The sequence below is a fragment of the Pipra filicauda genome, unplaced genomic scaffold (assembly GCF_003945595.2).
Source record: "Pipra filicauda isolate LSUMZ 115617 unplaced genomic scaffold, ASM394559v2 scaffold15_size4787011_pilon, whole genome shotgun sequence".
NCBI lineage: Eukaryota > Metazoa > Chordata > Aves > Passeriformes > Pipridae > Pipra > Pipra filicauda.
In genome coordinates this window covers 4,225,515-4,241,732 of record NW_024104096.1, presented here as the reverse complement: position 1 = coordinate 4,241,732, position 16,218 = coordinate 4,225,515, and positions in this window count along the sequence as shown.

Genomic DNA, 16,218 nt, shown 5'->3' with positions numbered 1-16,218 from the left:
AGAGTAGAGGGTCAGCTAAAACATACATTGGATGCCTATGGAGAGATAGAGCAATGTTTTGATCAAGACAGAGGAGCAAGACTTGGGGGAAATGGGCTCCAATTCCAACACATTTCCTACAGGATACTGAAAAAATTACCTTCCTTCTTTCTGTCTTTATTTCCCCAGTTGTGTCATAGGATGGCTGTGAAAGGATCATTTGGGAAGACATTAAGGTCCTGAAATGATGGACAACATATGAAGAGCAAGATACTGCTCTTTCAACAGTTGCAGATGAGCCCAGCTCCAGATGCTTCTCACACACAAACTCACACACACACACTGCGTTTCCTAAGTGAGATATTTTAAACATGATCATCATAGATCAGGAGTGTTAATTAAACCTACTGAAGACATTGAAAATTTTGTCTGAGTTAAAACGTGCTGGAGTCTGGCCCTGTCTCCTGGACCCAGTGAGCAGGTCTGAGAGTTTTCATAGTCACAGCTTCCTCACATATATGCCAATGTGAGCTGCTAATTTAGTTAGTGCTTCACACACTATATGTAATCAGAAATATTTTAGCTGATAAAGTTACAAATTCCAAATGAAGCTACAAATTTAAGGTATAAAATGTGACTTTTATGACTTTCCAAGATACTTAGATGTTATATTTGGTTTACAGTTTTCTACTTCTGATGAATCCCTTTATGAAGCACGGCCTGAGTGAAACCTCTCTTGATGCTGATTTTTTACTTACGTGAGATAAATAAATGATTGGTTTACCAACTCATAACCACATCTGTACACTTTTGTGGATGAGGGCTATGAAAACTGTGCTTAATAGTAAAATTCTATGCAATTAAAATCTTTTCAACAGTTTCCTAGCAAAGAGGGCGAGGGGAGAGGGGAAAAAAGGGTGTTCAAAATCCAGCCAATCCCTTCCACACACAATTTGGTTGTCTGTCCTGAAAGACCTATTAATTAGGACTGTTCCTGAGTCGCAAGTGAAATCAGTGCATGAGAAAGTCATAAACATCACACTTAAGTACCTCAGTCTTGAGGTACTCAGGCAGAAAGCTCCAAAAGAGAGGACACCAAAGATGCCCATCATACTTCCTAAATATTTAGATCAAGTATATTAAAAGAGATGAGGGACCCTGTAACATCACACTTTTCTTAGTTAGGGAAAAAATGTTGCAATTTTTTTAAAAAAATGTATTTTTACTTCTCTGCTAAGAGCGAGGAGAATACCTGAAGGCTTTTAAAGAACTAACACAAATTGGTGCTGATATAAAGTGTATTTCATATTATTTGTTTGTTCTCTTAAGAACAAACCACACACGTCTTCATCCTGGGACCAAAGCAGACTCAAACAGTGCTTAGGCAAATATTTTCTTCCAGAAGTCACTGCAGACATACACAATGCTCAGTTCTTGGGATATGATTATATCCTTACAATAGTCTTCAACAAAGCACTGAAAAAATTCTCTGCCAACTCCTTTAGGACTTCTACATAATGTAAAGTAATATAATACATTCTTATCTAAAGTTGAAAAACTAACAGAAAAAAATGCATCATGTGAAAACACTTGCCACAAACATGCCTTTCTATTGCAAAGGTACAATCATTATAACATATGGGTAACATGGGTAGGTCTGAACCATTAATATGAAAAGGGACTTAAAACGCAGCGGGTGCTATAGAAGGTAAAAATTAAAATTTCTACAGCAACACTGACTCTTGACTGTCATATGTCCTGTATATTTTTAGCCAGACAACAGAGAACAGAAATTCCATCTGAACATATTTTTGTAGAAGAAGGAACTTTGATATTCTCCAAATTATGAAAAAGTTACATTTCTCATCCTTAACATTGCTTTATAAAGATAGGAATGGAGAAAGATAAGGGTGCTGCCAGAAGGTAGTGAAAGGGTTAATTGTTTTGAACATCATGTGTGTTATGTGGTCAGATACTACCTATTCATCCCCAGCATGAATTACGTCACCAAGTTTGTGACCTAAACATGTGTAGTTGCTAAGCAATATCCAGTCACAAGGTCTCCTGTAATCTATACCATTTGCTCTTTTACTAGAGATGTGCCATGGTCAGTTTGATAACATGATACCTACATTCCCACACTGGGCAATAAAACTTGTATTTGCCAGTAAGGCTGGCGAGTTCAGGTCTTGGAAAATAAATTGTTAGAATCTTTCCTCTAAAAGACAAACAAAAAAAAAGAAAAGAAAGAAGTTAGTGTATTCTGTCACAACAGGTCTTAGTATTTTTTCTTCTTCTCCTTGGCCTAAGTCCACCCAGCATTGATGGCATGCACCTGGCCCTTCGTTACACATGACAGCTTTTCATGCTGTAATGAACACCGGTTTTGAAGGAGGAGGGAATGAAAAAAATCTGATCTTCCTTCTTTCAAAGAAAGGTTTGGAAACTTAAACAAAATGCTAGGGCTGAGCAGACCATGCAGAGAGGCTCCTTGCATATGTATAAATTCTTGGATTTATTCTTGGCTTTAAGCAACCAGTCCTGTTTGACATATACCTCAGCAGCCAAAATTTTATGTTCTGGTGCAGAATGGAGTGATCATCCTAAACAGAAATGGGTCATGTCTGGGGAAAAGAGCAGAAAAGCGTGGTTTCCTGAGAGACTCAAGAACACCCAGATCACCTCTGCAAGCTTGCAGGCTGACAGGACACTTGAGCAAGTAAAAAAATGTAGCAAAATATCTGTTAAAACACCAGGTCTTGATAGGTTTTGTCATGGAACTTGATCCCTTTTCTTCTTTGCTCCTTGTCTCAGGAATATTTGAAGCATGGTCTGCCCACAGTCCATTGCTGTAATGCATAGGGACAGAAGTAAGGCTGTGCTGAGTTCAGACCAAGGCCCATCCTAGCTCCTTAGGCAGTTCTTTGACAAGAGACAATAGCACGTGCTTTAGGAAGAGCATAATCACAACACCAATACAGGTACACACATGCATATAAAAAAACTGTAATCCACAGCATATTTTCTCAGCCTCCTTCATACTGTGTTTCAAAGGATTTACAAGTCAGAGGGGTGCTTTGTCTTGCACAGCCTTACAGACAGTTCTTCTATGAGTCTCTCTTTTGGCCATGTAGGGGCAACTGGTCCAGAGGGAGACACAACATCCCGCAGCAGCGAGACCTACAGTGTAACTGCACCCATGAGAAGGGAGGAGGAAAGGAGGGCAAGCTGTTACCTTAAACGAGGACTGAGAAATCATCAAATCCATCTGTCTCTATCACTGCCCGACTGCTGCTAGAATTTGAAGAGCTACATTCCTGCAGGGAGCTCAGATCTCTGTATACAGCAGGAAGAAACTCCCTCCCAGTCTCCTTAGCAAGAAGCAGCAGGGGTGGGGATAGACCAAAAATCCCTCCAGCAACCTGTTATGGTCTAGCCACCTCAAAAACAAAAGCAGGTTTCCTTTATATCCATTATGACAAGAGGTATCGAGAAGTGCAGGTTAACTTGAAGATAGCACTTCCTAAAGGTTGAAATCAGCTACTCCTGAGGTATCTCACTGAGGAGGTGCACATGGGTAGTTCTAAATGGTGCAAAGGGGCATGAGGGACAGAAAGGAGAATGTGGGCACAAAAGCTTGCGGAAAGCAGATATAGCACTAGACAGAGTGGTATGGAGGCTGCTGTCCTGCTATGCTAAAGCAAAACGAGCTCGTCTTTCAAAGGCATGTAGTTCATTCAGTGCAAATGTTAAAAATCTCAAACAGAAACCACACTGAGGCCAAGATTTCCACCGTGCCCCTTTCTTAATTATCCTTAATTGCTGTTGCCATAGCAAAATTCAAGTAGGAACTCTGGCTACCTGTGCACTGAGCAACTCTCAGGAACCAAGTGGGGCTATTTAAAATGTGATTTGAAGACGACAAATGCCTGAATGATGAAGCGACACATAGCATAGGGACATTTGAAGCACCAGCTGAAAACATTTCTCTCTTAGGGCCTGGTTCTGCAACTCTAACGATTAATCACATGATCAGTAAGAGTCTATTCACAGAAGAGTCACCCACTGAGATTAATGCCTGTGCAGGAACCTGACCTGGCTGAATGCCATTTTCAAGGACTTTAGAAATTGTTTGTGATGCACTGCAAAAGCTAACACTTAAAGATAATCTTACTGTCATTTCTACAGGCAGCACGTCAAGTCCTGCCCTTAAACATCTAGTCTATGTGGAGTTCAAATCAATGCAAACTGCAGGCGATCTATCTCTTCCTAACATACTTTCCAAAGAATTAGGTTCAGTCCACGTAATACCTAGAGAGGATGAGCTTGTTTCATACTTTACAGATCTACTCTTCCTCCTAAAATGAACAAACTACTTTTGTAATACTTGTATCAAATGGTAATGCCCAGTCTCAGACTGCACACCAACAGTGTTTATTTTCATTTCTTTGGGACATAGTCTGACAAGAGCAGTGGATTTGATAAACACCTTCAGAACGTGTTATGGAGTCACTCCTCATGATCTAAAATGTGAAAACCAAGCATCAGTCAACATAAAATAAATGGGATATAGCATAAAGCAGAATAATGGGTCTAGCACATATGGTATTGTGAGAAATTATTTTCTGCGACAGCCGAGCATGACAATGAACAGAAGACAAATGAATTTCCTGTGCTACATCCATACAGGTTGCCGGTCCTGTAAAGACTTATATAGAACAAACTGCCAAGATCACCTGGAATTACCTAATCTGACTGGCATTATATGTGACAGATAAAACATCTGTGTAAAGAAAATAAAATGAACTTATCCATGACTCAGATACTGACCAAAACCAGCTCAAATAGTGGGAAACATTCCTCAAAACAATTTAAATAAGTCTTGCAAAAAGGTCTCGGTTTATGATAATGCAGAGACACCTCAGCACACTGTCTGTTCTACTGAAGAGCATTCCGCAGTTAATTTAAATGTTCTAGTTGTGTGATCTGTAGAAAAAGGATTGGTGGGTGATTCTGAACTAAAACTCTGAAAGAAAAATACAGGAAATAGGAATAATTCAGAATAGTATCTGTCAAGAGAAAAAACTTTGTTGATTTTCAAGAGGAAAGGTACTTTAAACATCATTGTAATGTTCTCTTTGTCAGAGAACAAAGTTTCTATCAATGGATTTTAAAATGCTGCTTTAAATATGAAAAGAAATTGTCCTCTAGAAAACCAAACATTATTGATTTCAATACCTGGTGGTTGTAAACAGCAGAAAAATAGCAGGTATACACATAGGAGAAAATCTGAATTTCGAGTGAGATGAGATGCTCAATGAGATTCCACTGACACATTCATTATTGTCAGTAAAACTTCCCAGACTAACCCAGTACTCATGAATTTTCTCATGAAAAAGTATACAAATTATCCCCTTCTCTCTAAGAATTTGTTGCCTATATCTTAAAATGGTACACAAGGTTGCTTCAATTTTGGTGACAGAAGAGGAGAAATTTTTAAGCTATGCATACAGACAGGAGATTTAGAGGGAGAGGAAGAGAGAATGGGCTGGCTGGAAAGCCTAGAGAGTCTAGATGGAGGATTGCTTTGGTAATACGGGTGACATGGTGGATGATGGGAAGGTGCTCCAATTAGGGTGTAGGTCTGACAGCATCAGCGTGATGAGAGGAAAATGACTTTACCAGAAAGCTTGAAATGAACTGGAAGGGAGAAGCCAGTCAGTCAGAACAATGCTCGTTATACAGGTTTCACAGGCACAAGGGCTCTATTTCAAGCTGGATACAGCAGGCAGAGCATCCAGGCAGCTGAAACACAACTTCCGTAGGAGGCTGCATGGGAAGGCAAGGGTCCACATAGCCACAGGTTGCCTCCAACACCCTCCAACTGCAAGCCCAGGAGTCTGCTGAGGTAACCACAAACCACAGTTCTGCCTACTGTGGAATCCTAGTTTGGGAAATAGCATGACTGCAGTGACAGTCGGACATCTGCTGCAGTCGCCTCAAAAATCAGCTCTGAGTGATTTAATCAGAATCTGCTAACATGGAACTGGCAGCCCCCTTCTTGTTAAAAATATCAAAACTAATAATGCCCTCCTCTTACCTTAGGACACATCCTGAAGCTTTTACTTTTGGTGAGCTAGTACCTTCAGCAGAACTATTAGGCACAATTTTTAACCAGAACCTCCTTCAGGCAGCAGGCCTCCTTTCACCCACAAACATGGAACAGCCCCACAGAAATACAGACCAAACACCTCTAACTTTGGATCACTGGCTTCTCGTGAGATGCAGCTGTTCCAGGGGTTCCTCACTGTGTTAGGCCACAGGGACCTTTTTAAAGGCTCATCACCTTACCACCTAATGGGAGATTTCCAAAAGGCAACCCCACCTGACATAACTCCCTGTGGTTTCTTTGGACTACTTACACTCATTTCCAGAAATAACCTCAGCTAGAGCTGGCAAGATGCAGCTAGATCAGCTTATAAGAGAGTAAACCTAAAACTGCAGTGGCTATGCAAAAATTTCCCAGGGATATGGCATTGCGTTTTTCAACACAAGTTTTACATGCCACCTATAACAAATAAGAGACCAGTCTCTAGAGAGGGCAGTATAAAAGAGGAGTATCATAAACAATCACAAAGATGCTTTGATCTTCTCCTCTGGAAAAATTTTTCTCTCTCCACTGGCTGTATGAGGAGCCTGTATTGGCCAGGCAAAAAAAGCACAGCAGTAGACTCTCTCCTCATAGAGAGGTATCTGAAAAATCATCATGAGAATTTTCCCAAAGAGGGCAGTCTCAAGAGGCAGATCAAAATCTGAACAATAATTATGCTTAACTTTTTCCAATCATTTCCCTGAAACTTTCTAACAGCAAAAGAAAGTAGACAAATGAGTTTGTACATTGAACTACTTCTGTAAATAACATGCAGAGAGAGGAGGGAACCTGGACTAAATTATTAGGAACAATGAAAATTCTTTTTGGGTAAATATGAAAGGAAAACGTATGCTGTGTTCCACTCGGGAGGATCTGTTTCATGTCAAGTATGGCATGAGTTTGCCAGGGCACTGCTTTACTTTTGTAACAAAATAGCTTTGTGAATATCCTGGTCTCCAAAGGCAGACATGAGGAGGAACTAGGAATCCTTCAGTTCAGAGTTTAACCCATCTGATCAAACCCATGCACTTCTCTTCAGCAGGAGAAAAGTGTTGTCACTGCGTTGTCTCAGACCCTGTACATCCACCCTAATCTTCCTTCTGTTTCATCTTTCCCTGTATTTTTAGTCCAGACAGATCATTCTGTTGTACTTGAAGATTCACACACTCTCATGGAACTGTTTTATTTCACCCCTCGCTCAGCAAGCTGTGCAACAAAAGCCAGAGAAGAAGAGTGAGCTCTGTGTACTGTCAGTGCTACATACTTCTGACTATTATTTCCGTTTGATGGCTTTGGTTTTATCCAAGGATTATTCAGTTTGGGAATAATAGGAGATTTACATGCTTGCACACAGGTCAAATTACAGTCAGAATACACATGTGTTGCAATTTCTTCACCTGCAGATTATTCCTGGTGACTGTTATTTTAAAGCTTCTCTAACTGGCAATGGCAGAAATTACTGTTTGAATCCTTCTGTTTACAGATGGATACTGATGTCCTCCTGGTGTTCCAGCAGGATATTGCTTTGATATTGAATGATAAATTGTTTCAAATAATATCAGATTAGCTTTTCTAAAGAGCAGTTCTTCAACTGGCTGAATAGATCACTCAAACTTGAACTTACTGGAAATTTTTTCCAAGTAGCTATTTCTTAAACCAAGAGTGTTACCATGTTATTTTAAGTTTTATACCATCTCAAGCAAATTAACATCAACTATAATGCCTTCTCTCTGACCACAGGAATGAATGCAAATGTTTTATCATTATTCCTGGTATTCCTACAGGTTTCAGTAATCATTTGGAGATATTAAAAAGGAAATAAACAGAGATCTATGCTGATTTTTGCTCCACTAGAAAAAAAAGAGCAAAATAAAACCAATGTGAACTTCACCACCTGTCCTGTAACAAAGCAGGGAAAGAAGTGACAGTTTTATAGCTTCTGAGGAGTTACTGTGACTGACTGAAATACAGCTGTGAATTCTGGATGTAAATAATGAGAAGACAATGTAGGAAAAAAACATTGCCTTATTGATCGAGTTATTCATTTTTAATGATGACGTACACACAGGCAGGCTAAGGAAGCTTACTGGCACCTAATTTAATTTTCAAGTTTGTCTAAGTTTCCTAGAACCACATAGTACTACCCAGACAATCATGAAAGTAGGCAAAGAATTCTCCATCACTTTTTGGGTCTTTGGCATTAAGTATCTCCTTAAAAATATTCATAGTTGTGTTCAAGCTTAGTGCCCACAACACCAACAAAACTCTCTATCTTGGGCTACACAGGTTAAAAATTACTCATTAAAAATTAAATGAGTAGAATGGTCTTTCCCACCTCCCTAACATGTAGCAATAGGTGTCTGGGTGGAGGAGAGAAAATTGGTGATAATCCCAAAACGCAGTTCCTAAATGCACTTACCAGAAGCATCAGGATATCGGGCACTCCAGCTCCATCAGCTGTACACCAGCAGGGAGCAATCCCTCAGCTCACTCAGGACCTTGCCACTTTTTCCTTCCTGAGCAAAGTATTTTGGTAAGAGCATAAAGGTAGGCCTAACCTCTGGAACTCTTCCCTCAGCTGTTAACCCCTTATAACACTTCCTAGGGATGCAGGACGCATACCAAGGAATGTCTTTGGAACAGGAGTTTTAAGGCAGAGGCCTATTCAGTGACCATAATAGATCAGATGGCTTTTTTGTTTGCTTGACTTTAACAAAGGAGAGCTCCATCATAAATCTTCACTTCAAATTTGATTGCTTTATAATATATCATACTGTGATGCAACTGGCATCTGCACTTGGCTCTTATTAGGTGACACCATATGGTACAATTAGAAGTGGAGACAGAGAGTGCCATTTGAATAAGTTAAACTTCATTCATCTATGATTAAACCATCCTCATTCATCTGCATGCATTCCAGATCCTAGTTTAATTTCTGAAGAGATTCCCATTTACTGTTGCATATATATTTTGTATTTCTGAAACTCTAAATCACTATGCTGAACGTCTATTAAAATTTCTGTAAGTTGTTTATTTGCTTTCTTACTAAGATGGTTTCACAGCCTGTCTCAGGGTTATCTAGTTTGGGAAGCTGTGTGCCGTTTCCAATACCTCACATTCTCAAAGCAAGCAAGAGTTCTCCTACACCTTGCTTGCCTCCCACAGTCTACACAATTGAATTGAACTTCGTCTTGTGGCACCCATGTTCTAGCTACGGCACAACATAAATCTACAGGTTATCAATAAAGGATTTTTAATTGGCAAGACTGTTTTATTTATTCATGGGAAGATAAGTGAGTCCTAGAATGCCTTCTTTCCCAGAAGGTTAGGGGGTTACACACAATTCACAAATCTTTCTTGATAATCCTTTAGTTGAACCAGAAATTATATTATGCTTTTGTTCTTTCATGCCTAAAACTGACCAAGTGGGTAGTGATTTATTAAGCTAGAATCTTGAGTCTCCTGCCTCACAACCCACTTAGTCACAGTAATGGCTATGAAACAGATTATGCATGCTAAGATAGGCTATAATTTGTGTTAAAAAAACTTTTCTGTTTTAATCACCAAATTTAATTGCAAAGCCCTATAGAAGGTTATGAAGTAAAAAGGAACAAAGCAGCTAAACTTTAGGTTGTAATGTTGTGTGTTAAATGTACACACAGAGTAGGAGATAAAATAAAGAGTCTGGAATACTTCCAAAAGATAAAAATCAAATGCTTTCACACAATTAAATGTAGGATTCTTCCATTCTACAGTTTTGAGTCTCTGTTTACAAATAATGAGAGGTAAAGGCAATCATATGCTTTTGTACACTTCCTCAGTGAAAGGCTGAAAGTGGAGAGAAGATGCTTTTCTTCAGTCTGGGTTTCATGCAAAGTACCATGCATTTTTAGATGCTGATTAAGCACATCTTGCATTTCAGTTTTAGTATCACTGATTTCAAATTATATTCAAGGGTATATGCATTACAAATTAATTTAAGTTGGTGTTTAAAAACTGTTGGTTTTGTTTTTTTCAGAGAATGCACAAGAAAAGAAATAAAAAGAAAAGTCTTCACCATTTTCAAATAAATGTAGTTTCTCCAGCTACTCCAAATTATTTGGAATATACCAATTCATTAAAACTCTCTTAAGTGATATACCTAGAAAAGATTGAGGCAACTCTAATGTTACTTTTCATAGGTTAAAAATCCAATCTTTTGCTTTGAAACAATGGATAATAGAAGATATTATCTATTATGACCATTGCAGTAAACTGCGCCAGCTACTTATTATAGAGATGAAAAAGGAGACAGGAAGAGGCACTTCTGGAAGTTTCTCCAACGTAAAGTATACATTGACCTCAAATATCATACTAGATTTATGGTTTTCTTTTCCTGTGTGAATGTGCAGTTAGGATGAGGGAACATTAATGGGGAGGAAACAAATGGGAAGGCAGAAAGACAGAGAGTGCAAGAACCAACTAGATCAAAGTGGGAGATACAAGGGACAAGCATGGCTGAGATACAGATGGTGAGGAGAAAGGTCAGTGAGATCAGAGCTAGCAGAGGCTGGCACTGGACAGAAACAGGCTCAGAGGTACAGCCCCAGCCAGAAGCTACATCCTCGTGTCCAGGGGATGCTTGCCAGGCTGATTTGGGGCATTTTAAGTGTGAAGAGCACACTTACCTCCTGCCACTGAAATTTATTAAGTTTCAACAAATAATTTCAATAGCCAGAATAAAGACTTTCCATCCAAGTTTAATATTGCATAACATTTGCTTGTTCAAGAGAATGACTGAACTAGGTTTAAGTCTCAGTCATACACGTATCAGGCCAGCAGGTCAGTTGGGAATTTCTTTGATTTGCAACTTTGCACTTACAATATGTGCCTAAGAAAAGGGAGATATGGTGAATTTCTGCTCATGACCACAAGCTCCTTTTGTGATAACCCCAAGCAAACTGCTTCAATTACCTCCATTTCAGCTTGTTCTGTAAAGCAATTACAGCAATATTTGCTCTATCTGAAGGTATTGTGAAGATATGCTGGAGTTCACTACACAAATTTTGATCCCTGGACTGCAGCTGTTACTTGTTGAAATTATTATTATGCAGCAATTGATTCAGATCTAGAAAGCTTCTGAAAGAAAACTGAGAGACTGGTGAGCCATTTTAGTCATCTTGGAAGCATTTGTGAGGGATAGATGCAGATCTATTCTAAAGATCTATTCTAGATGCATATCTATTCTATCTGGAGAGAGATGAAGGAAAGGAGGAGTTAGGAGATGAGGCAGCTGTGATCACAGCCCCACACAAAGCACTGACTGATGTTATTCGTGGGTGACAAAGCCACACAGGACAATACACAAAAAGAGTCAGGTTTGAGCACAGGTAGATACACCTGCACCTTCTTGACAGCCACACACCTAAAATACCGACATTCTTTTCCTATTTCATCTCCACATACCCTCAACCACTATATCATTTCCATATATTTTATAGTAGCTACTTCTTAGAAATTGCCCTGCTTTCTTTCCAATACATTATTTCAAAGCCAGCACTCTAAAGTGCAGAGATTGCTGGCTTGGATTAAATGTTTTTGACAAGATTTAATCTGAATTTTAGACCCAGTAATCTTTTTTCTTTTAATGATTGATGAGAGATCACTATTGAAACCTTAAAGTGAGTCAGCAGTGCATGGAGCACAGATGAAGTGTTGCAAGTACACAAAAACATAGACCAGAAAAATGGTCTTGAGTCTTCCTATTAAAATATATCCCCTTGCACCTGGAGTGGAGAGGCACAAAGCCACCACTTGAGGCTCTTCATAAAGTATTTCTATCACAAGAATTGCAACAATGAAAATATGCTGTTACTAAAAGATAACAAAGAAGTAAGTCGTGTTTAGTGAAATTAATGCATTAAGTCTCTAGGGTGCCTACTATCTAAAGAAGTCTGCATTGCAATAACACTAATATTACCAATCATCTTCGGCTGCCCACACTGCGAGGGAAATTCCTGCAATGAAATAGCACCAGTTCACGATAAAGATGATGTTGTATTATCCACAGGCTCAATGCTGACAGAAGTCTGACCCATGTATGCAACTGGCAGGTCTATTCAGGGGGGAGTTGTGTCAGAAACTCCAAGACATGGTAATGTATTGTAAATAACAGGCTTTTTTCCAGCACTTACAGGCTTGCAAAGATGATGTCAACATGACTACGTAAAAAACAGCTGCTCTTCACAGGAACAATGAAGCCTATAAGCAAGAGGTATGCCTTTACTAGCCATTAGCTTTTACTTTTCACTTTGTTTCTGTCTATTTCAAACATAGGGCAAAAAATCCCCATGTATAGACAACATGAATGTCAGTGAACAAACAGCTGTTCAAGTTATTTAGACAATATTTAATATAATAAAATATTGCAGAAATGAGAATCCATCTTTAAGCATAAAAATGTAGGCTAATTTTTCTTTTACAGGCAATTATTCTGCCATTTTTATGAAGGCCACTTTCAGCTGGTCTGAAAAGGACATAATTTGTACCATACAAGTTTTTCCCTGACAACCTCTTGCATGGCAGGTCAACCAAAGACAAAGTGTTTATTTCAAGCTCTACCCATACTCGACTGCTGAATGCTGGTCTCATAGGATCTTCTGGAGGAAAAATACTCATTTCCCTAAACAGATAAGGCACCCATACAAGTTAGTGTGAGGCCAACTTGCCATAGAAATAGCTCCATGGAAGTTGATGCTATTTAAAGGGACTATTGAAGTGAGAAAACAGGACGTGCTTTTTGATCGGTTGTTAGGAATCGCTCTAGACATTTTACAGAAGTGTGCTTGCAAATGATGTTACCCTTAAAATCTATTTACTGTTGTCTTAAGACAGTACCAAAACATCTTTTAAAAGAAAGATGAAGGTCCTGACAGAATGGTTAGAGAATCCCAGGCAAATACATGATAGAAAATGATGACTGAATACTGACTGGGATGAATGGGCTTGCATGAGCAGAGACAGCAAATTTAAAGGTGCTCAAGCAATCCTAAGCACCAGGAAAGTCTGGATCCAGAAGTCTGCATCTGATTGGTCCTGTCATTTGCTAGGTGTCTGTCAGAGCTGGACATTTACACCCTTGCTACTGTTTTGGTAACACAGGTTTAGAAAGGGGTTGAACGCATAAGGAAAGAGAATCACGCCAACATAAACTGTCAGATATTGGGAGATGGGCTTTACAGTTCTACCCATTTCACCTTGCTACAAGGTGAAGATTTCACCTTGTACAGTGAGATTTCACCTTGCTACAATGCTCCCAAGACTGCAAAGGCAAAAAGAAATTTTCAGTGACTTGGAACTTGTGCTTTGAATGATCAAAAAGAACTTTCTCAGATGCTTTCAGCAGAAGCAACTAAGAGGGCACATGAAAGACATTATTTGGGGACACTTGACTAATTGTCCAAGACAGAACACACTCGCTGGAGAGCCCTTTGGTCTCTGATACCCAGCACAAATGAACAGCAGAGACAACCTGAATGGTGCTGACCAATTCTGACACAGGAAGAGTTCCCAAAGTCAAAGGTAACTTGTTTCCCTAATCATTAACTGTTTAGACAATGCTAGTTTATCCAAAGGCATGGGAGGAGCAGGGAAAACCCAGACTACGAAAGATAAGAAAATTGAGTTGTAAAATCAAATTAAAAAAAACCCCATGCCTATCTAAAAAATAAACCAACCAACAAACCAAAACCAAACCAAAAAAAAACAAAACAAAAAACACAAAAAAAAACAACCAATCAACCAGCCAATGAAACCCCATCCAAAACAAATCCCACAGCACCTGATGATATTACAGGTAAATGTAAGCCCATTGACATTGCAGGTTATGAACCTAAGAGTTCCTTCAGCTAAAGCTAGCTTGGCTCTGGAAGCACATGTTATGCAGCACTTCCCATCTAGAAATGGAAACAGGACAAAGAATCATCTTTGCACTCACAGCTGTTCACCTACAGCCTGGGTAGCCTGGACATGGCTTAGAGGTATTTGCATGTATAAATTACCCAAAAAATATTTATGGCAGCAAAATTTATAGTGAAGTGTAGACAAGGTCACCTGTACTATCCCTGACCCTAGGGTATTTTCTTTGCAACCAACACACAAGTTGTCTTTTCAAATCTCCACAGTGGCCAGGAAGCCTTTCACATACCTGGCTTCCTACTCTAGTGTGCATAATAGGGTAGGTTCTCTACCTTGGCTGTGAACCTTGTGAACCTTTGGCATACCTTGGCAGAGGGTTAAGTACCTGGGAAGCCTAAAATCTTCCACCAGAGTGCTTAAAAGACATATAGCCTTAAGTTCACATATGGCTTTTCGTGGTGTGCAGCCCCAGGCATGCAATTTTTTGCCTTCCTTTATCTCTACAGAACCCTGGCCAGACCCTGCCTCAGGCTTCTACACCCCAGGAGCAGCATAACTGTGATAGAAGTAAGAGTCATCTTAGCTGATACACACTCAGTACACTCTGGCATATTTCAGAGAGGGCACAAATGGCACATTTTCACCTAAGGTCTACTTATCCCAAGTGCCAAAAGCATACGATAAAACAGCATTAGATGTCATAGCACCTTTAAGACTTAGGCAAAAAGGTGAAAGGCAACAACCATTGATACCGTGCAAGACTACTTCACACAGTTTCAGGACAGGGAAGGATACCTCTGTACATATCACTTTTGTGCTCAGAGTTCAGCTCATTTCACTCTTTTGGCCTTATTCATTAAGATCCAACCAAAGTGACAAGCTAAGATCAGCTCAGAGGATAAGAGTACACTGACACAGATAAGCAGGCTGAATGTTTTAAAAGCCAGTTATTCTTGGGATATCCCAAACCGTTTAACATCATTTTAAGAAGCCTTTATTTGGGTATGCCACTCCACAGAAAATACAGAGAAAGGGAAGGTGGTAAATATTACTTTGTTTTGAGTAGCATTTTTCAAGCATTTCATTTAAATACTTTTTAGCACTCAATAATAAAACAATGCAGTTAAAATGTCGTTTATCAGAAATTAAATAAATCTAAATATAGATCATACAGTTTCTCTTGTGGGTCTTTTCGGCTAGGGAGGGGTTTGGTGGGAGGTTTTTTGTTATTTTTGGTTTTGTTTGCTTGGTTTTTGTTTTGTTGGTGGTTTTGGTTTTTTGGGGGGTGGGGAGTGCTACAACAGCGAAGGGAAAGATAAAGAAAAGTGAGCAAAAAGAAAAATGCTGGGAATTTAGCTACAGTACAGATGGAACAGAAAGAACAAGTCTCTTTGCACCTCAGGTAAAGGTTTAGCATCAGCCCTTTTCACACAAGCCTGTTTTACTCTGGTGTAGTTTTTAGGAAAGAATCCTTCTAAAGGCAAAATATGCCAGACCTGTCTCACAGGTCTTCAGAGGTGAGTGAATAGCCAGGTGGGTCCACTGACCTGGGAAAGGAGCTTGAGGATTGCCTGAGTTTGCAAGGATATTGCCCTGCCCACCAGTGGTCAGCAGACTTTGCTTCCCCTCTTCTTTTCCTTCGTTTTATTTTACTGCTACATTGCCATTTTTTATTGCACTTGCAGAGGAACAAGGAAGACAGAACACTGCAAATATTCTAATTTTTACCTAGCTACGATTATCCCTGGATGACTCCTGCTGTCTTCTCCTCCCAAGACAGATGCTGGAATTAATACTGAAACTTTTCAAAATTAAAGTTTCTTTGTATTAGCTACCTTCAAAAGGCCTCAACAAGAACTCTTTACTCTAAATCAAGCTTTGATGTGCTATAGATTGCTACATTTGAATTACACATTCCCCAGTAATACTGTGCTATTGTTTAGGTGAACAATTATGTGCAGATTCATCCCAGTGCAGAGTCAGTCGTGTACAGACAGCTAACCCTGAATAGGTCTCTGCAAGCATAATTATCTACTCTGACTAGGATATGGATTTTATACTACCATTTTTGAAGTTCTGAAAAAGCAAACTGAAGATTTTAAAGATAAAGGTAATTGAGTAAGAAAAGAATGATCACTATACCTTTCAACACCTTCTATACAAAAGAGGCATCATCCCAATGTACAAAAGGA